This window comes from Pteropus alecto, unplaced genomic scaffold (genome assembly GCF_000325575.1).
Source record: "Pteropus alecto unplaced genomic scaffold, ASM32557v1 scaffold3, whole genome shotgun sequence".
Lineage (NCBI taxonomy): Eukaryota > Metazoa > Chordata > Mammalia > Chiroptera > Pteropodidae > Pteropus > Pteropus alecto.
In genome coordinates, this window is record NW_006442484.1 from 40,640,945 (window position 1) to 40,647,064 (window position 6,120).

Sequence of the window (6,120 nt, forward strand, 5' to 3'; positions counted from 1 at the left end):
AAAAAAAGACAAATATTGTATATATCACTTATATGTGGAATCTAAGAAAGGTGAACTCATAGAAACAGAGAGTAGAATGGGGGTTACTGGAGGCTGGTGGGTGGGGGAGTTGGGGAGATGTACTTAAAGGGTACAAATTTGTAACCAGAAGATGAGTAAGTTCTAGAGATCTAATGCATAGCCTAGTGAGTATAGTCAACAGTACTGTGTTGTATACTTTAAAATTGCTGAGTCTAGATCTTAAATGTTCTCAGCACAAAAAAGAAATGATAATTATGTGACTTGATAGAGGTGTTAGCTAAAGCTATGGTGGTGATCATATTACAATACATAAATGTATCAAATCAATATGTTGTACACCTTAAACTTACACAATGTTATATGTTGATTACATCTCGATAAAAAATTAATTAATCATTATTTTTTAAAGCTGAGCAAAGGTGTATTTACCCTTTTGCTTTAGCTAGGACATCCTCTTTTCCTGCCCTTGGACATTGGAGCTCTTGGTTCTCAGGCCTTCAGACTCAGATTGGGACTCAGGGTAGACCATTGGCCACCCTGGTTCCAGGGCCTTTGGGTTTAACAGCTTCCCTGGGCCTCCAGCTTGCAGACTATGGGACTTCTCAGCCTCCATAATCACATAAATCAACCCTCACAATAAATCTCTTTCTGCACATCTATATATAGTCTACTGGTTCTATTTCTCTGTAGAACCCTGACTTACACAGTTAGTATTCTGAGACACAGTTTATTTCTAAAAAGAGCGTAACATGGCTTTGGTGTGAATACCAGGCCAGCTGCTGAATATCTGTAGCTGCTCTTTTGTTTTCTTTCTCAGCATTCAGTGCATCATTCCGAACTTTGATAGTCCACTGGTCCTTTTTGATATACCAAGGAGCTCTACTTAGATGTACACTCTCCAGCACTACAGGGCATGCACTGTGTAGCATCTAACTGTTACTCAATCAGAAATGAAAGCTAATTGCCTTATCTCTGGCCAGTCAGAAATGGCAGTGATGACTTTTAAAGGCTTTTGTGTTGAAAATGTTAATTAGTTGCATGCACCTACAAAGACAGTGGCAATTTTATAATACTTAGTTTAGGAAAGTGCAAAAGATATCAAAATTACTAGAAAGAATAAACAAAGGCCTTGTTTATAGTATTTTTCAGAAAAGGCAATGTTTCCAGAAATAGATGTTAGATGAACTGCTTCATATCATTATAAGTGTAGAAGGAAATTCCGATATATCATTAGACCATGTTTTCTCCCACTGGTTAATTCCCTTTTTATTAGACAAGATCCTGGGAACATCATATAGCAGATGCTGGAGGATACTTCTGCTAAGCTCTGAAACCCTGGAAATACAATAGGAGTCTGGTTTTCAGTGATAAACAGATTTGTTTTACAGGGTTATGAGTGTCTCCTCACTTGGTACACTCTGTGATTTAGGAAGTGCTATGATAGTTTTTCACATCGTTTTTCCCCATCGATACCAGCAGACGAATGCCACCTAATTCTACTCTCTCAGCACCTAGGCTAACAATTTGTTCTTGAGCTTCCTGAAACATGTCAAAGGTTCTTGGGTGTGATACATTGTAGGAAGCTTAAATTAGGGTTTTTTAACAATTTACAACAACAAAATTTTACTTTAACTGACACAAAAGAAGTCAGATTTTTTAAAAATTTACCATGCTACTTCCTTTTCACTCTGCATTTTTATATGGTAAATTATTTTCATCTCTGAAAAATCTCTTTAGGAATAAATTTTCAGGGTCTTTCAGAAAAACTTATTTTCAATGAATTTGAGACTCCAGTAGTGAAAAGTCAAAAATCAAAATTTCTAAGCACCAGTCACAGCCTTTGGCCACCTAATCCTGGAATCCCCCAAGAATTCTTAATTGTCCATGCCAATGCCCATGTCCCTCTCCACTGAATGGCGTGCACTCTATAACTTGTGTTCTACACGTGCTTCTGTTTAACTATCTAGAGTTGAAGTTTTCTTTTCTTTGATAAAATGTGTAATCTTATCAACACAGAAACCCACATGAGAGGACCTTTACTAGAGGACATATCAAAGATTTTTCTATCTTAGAACATTAGCAACAACACCGTGTAAGACCACTGTTGGGGAAAGAGAGAGGGGGCTGAGAGCAGCCTCGAGATGTCACCTGAGAGTGCCTGGGACATTGACAGACCTCAGAAAGGGAGCTGAGTGAGCAGTGCCATAGGAGCGTGAAGCTGTCAAAACTGGAGGAGATATGGGGTTCTAAAAGCCATGCCAGGAACAAGTCAGAAATCCTGAGATACAAAATGTCAGTACCCGCCATGGACCATTATACCAAAGCTGCTAGTGTGACTTCAAGACATCAGCCTGGAGCAATGAATGAGTAAGCTGACCTTCACCAAAGACTGGAAGTGACACTAGCAACTGGCTATTGATACTGCAGAAGAATTGGAAAGAAAAAGAGGGAGGAGGAAGAGGCAAGAAAAGAAAAGAAACAAATCAGGGGTGATAATATTTCTCCCAGGAGGTGGAATCCCTCCAAGCTGAAGGATATGACTACAATAGAAGCATTCAGCCCACCACCTGTTTTTGTAAATAAAGTTTTATTGTACCCAGTCATGCTCATTGTTTTCATTTTGTTTTGGCTAAAATGGCAGAGTTGAATAGCTGTGACACAGCTATACTCACTTCCACCCCTCCCTCCAATGCCTAAAACATGTACTTTCTAGCCCTTTACAGAAAATGTTTGCTGACTCCTGTATCATGAGGTCAGTTTAGGATAACCTAAAGCCCAAGGAGAAATCATCAAGAGCCTGATTTACCCAAATGAAAAATTGGGTGATGCTCTAGCCCTCCTTCCAGCCCTGTCCTTGTGGAGCTTATAGTATGGCAGGGAAGACAGGTGACACATAAGAAACTATAAATGTGATGACTGTGAATAAAGAGGAAGCACAGGCATCTCCTAGACCCTCAAGGAAAGACCTTGCTCTTGTCTAAGGAGTTAAGGAAGGCTCTGGAACCAGTGCATTTGGGATGAGACCTTGGAGATGAGGGAAAGTTAGCCAAGGGAAGAGGAGAGAGAAGTGCTCTAAGGAGGGAAGGGCACATGCAAAGACCCAGACCCAAGAGACAGTGCAGTAGATTTAAGGACTGAAGAAGGTCCAGTGAGTCGGCGGGGAGGTGGATGCAGCGACCCCAGAGGACGTGGCTGGTTGATTCCTTGGGGCCTGGTAATTCTTAACATTGAGGACTTGAGAACCTGTCCCAAGGACAATGAGAACTAGTAAAGGCTTTCAGGCAAAGGAAGGATATGATCACATTTGTATTTTTTAAAAACCCCAACACTCTGATAAGGCTTGGAACTTTGGAGCCCACACCCAGAGAGAGAGACCAGAAAATTGTTTTGGGAAGGACAGAAATTTCCACAGACGAAGCAGTGACTCACCTGTTTACTAAGTCCAGGAACATATATAGTTTATTTCACTCCCAAGCAGATAGGCCTGAGGTGACCAAAGGAAACAGGTTGTGTGATGTGACACAGTCAAGTCAATGGTGCCCTGGGCCTTGTCACTTTAAGAGATGGCTTCTTGACTCTATCAGTCTTTGGGGTTTTGAAATTTTTCTGGGGTTCATGGGAGGCTGATCTGTTCTGCTTTCACTTCATTTTCTCCAAATACTATTTTTAAAATATGTTAGTCTCACTTAGACTGAATTCAGGAAGAAGCAGCTGAGGCTTTTCTACGTCCAGGCTAAGATGGTAGGGAAGATCTAAATGCCCTAACCACCACTGAGGAGCTGAAGGGACAGCGAGGGGCACACAGCCAGGCTCAGGAGTGGGGTGGCCTCTCCTTGACCCCACATCACACTGAATATTCTCCTTGGCTTTTCTCTTGTGAAGTTATCCCCTCTGTAAAACCTTTCAAGGCTGCCAGCTCCACAAACTGCCCTTCCCTGGGCCGCTCAGAGAGAAAAGCAGAACCGTCTCTGCTCCTCTTAAATCTGGAAGTTACTTTCCAAGCCACAAATTTTTATTTTTCTAAAACCCCCTTAAAATGTCTTTCACTGCTGATTTTTAGGGCCCCTTTGTCATCATTAAACCCAGCAAATTATTTCTTTTTCCCAAGGATTAGTAGAGGAGGAAAGAAATATTAGCTTATACTAAGAAGCCAGAAAAATAGAAAAGTATTATCTTGCAAGTCTTGGGATGATGGTGTGCATCAACAATGTGGGAGACACTGTTGAGGAATAGGATAAAAGCCAGACCCTTCTAGCCCTGAGGGGGAAGAATTACACAGGGATCCTAGGGGAACACATGAATATCCTTTTATCAGAGTCATGATTGAGGTGAAGGACTAAGGAATAGCTCTTGAAGAAAGTAGAATTTAAAGTCAAAGTCACTCCCAGCTCTCCTTTGTCTCTCCATGCATGGTTCTTTCATCTTCACAAATCAACACATAACTCTAATACTTGATTCCTAAAATGACATGTAGGCATTTTTTAGCAATTTCAGTGTCTTTTAAAACCATAGAGTCATCAATGTTTTCCCCAAATTACTTCCTAATCCACCTTCAGCATTCATCCACAAATATTTGTCATCATTACTCATAGAGGTAGGAAACACAAATTATTCAAAGGCTTACAATCAACATGTAAACAGTTACTGCGAGGCAGGGAAATGGAGGCCTCGAACGGAGACAATCACAGAGGGTTACAGAGCAGAGCACAAGTGTAACTAAGTCTGGATTGGTAGCGGTGTGCGGGGATAAGGTGGAAGGTGGCTGCACACAAAAAGAACCTCTATAAAACAAGAGCCTATAAATAAGTCAATACTTTAAAAGTTTAATAGTAACCGCTATTAGTCCTAATATTAAGAGTTTTAGGTACAGTCATGATTTGTCTCTAACATGTCTAGAAAGCTATTCTTCCCTTAGAACATTTGAAATACCACACTTTATTCCCAGTCTTAAATGTGAAGGGTATTTGATCTATGCGTTCAAATAATCAGCAACATGTGATATCTACTGGCTACGGAAACCAAAAAACTGGAATTAGATTCTAGAAACCAACTCTAGCCAGGCTTCCAGAGCTCATATGTTTTAGTAACTAAATTCTTGAAAACTGGGAGAATGAGGGAAGGAACATGGTGTCAGAGAAAAGATATGTTGGTGTAGTTTTGAATTAAACCAGCACCAGTTTTCCAGCGTAGGATTTGTGGTTATCAATACAATCAATCAAATTACGCTTTCATAAAGCCAAGTTAAGAAAGTTCCCTGGCATTTTTATTTTTGCTAGATTTTTCAATCTGCTCACCCATTTGTGCCACACTCCCATATACCACAGATTCTCAAAAGAATTGCTACGTAAAATAGTATTGCTATATGTACATGAGACAGCAACCAAGAGTCATCTGTGTTGTATATAATATTATGAAACCATTCATGTATTCATATCCAAGCATTGTCATCTTATTTATCACATGACAAGAAGCCATCCTATAGTAAATCAGAAACACAACGTCCCACAAAGTGAGCCTTAGAGGAAATGGACTGGCAGAACATAGTCTTCAAATGCTGTCAACAGTAAAAGTCACTTACCTTGAAAGTGAACTTGAGGAACCCAGAAGAAACAAAAAGCTCCACTCTAGAGAGTCAAAGAGTTTTACCTTTTCCAACTTCTGTTTTCATCATTACAAAGCACTGAACAGAATTCAAGTTTTTTCAAGAACATTAACTATTTACTTAAGTGTCAATGCCCTGAAGGTCAGCCTAGGCACAGTTCAGTGACATCTGAGAAAAGGTTGAACACACTCAAAGTAATAACCCCAAACACAGAGTGTACCGGGGAAGACCACTGAGGGAGTCAACAGGCTTTGGAAATTGCTGACTTGCCTTGGAAGGAGAGGTGAGTTGTGAACAAGGGGGCCCAGTAAGAGTACTGTGATTCTGACTATGTCCGACTCTTGTTTTTATAGGCCTTTATTTTTGAAAAGTTACATAACAAAGCAAAAAAAAACCAAAACAAACAAACAAAAAAAAAAAAACCAATCTTTAAACTTTTCCCAACAATTTAAAAGATTATTCCTGGAAAATCCTTAGGTTGTAGGCCCCTGAGTTTT

The 6,120-nt window shown here is 40.0% G+C and overlaps 1 protein-coding gene across 1 annotated transcript in view; it reads right to left on the reverse strand.

Moving 5' to 3' along the window:
- The window catches only part of ABCB11 (ATP binding cassette subfamily B member 11), an 82,694-nt gene extending 77,001 nt beyond the window's left edge, over nucleotides 1–5,693 (reverse strand). Inside the window, exon 1 of the mRNA XM_006921165.1 lies at nucleotides 5,600–5,693. The gene's annotated coding sequence lies outside the window, so the exon portion shown is untranslated. The remainder of the gene's footprint in view (nucleotides 1–5,599) is intronic.
- Nucleotides 5,694–6,120: the final 427 nt, after the last annotated feature.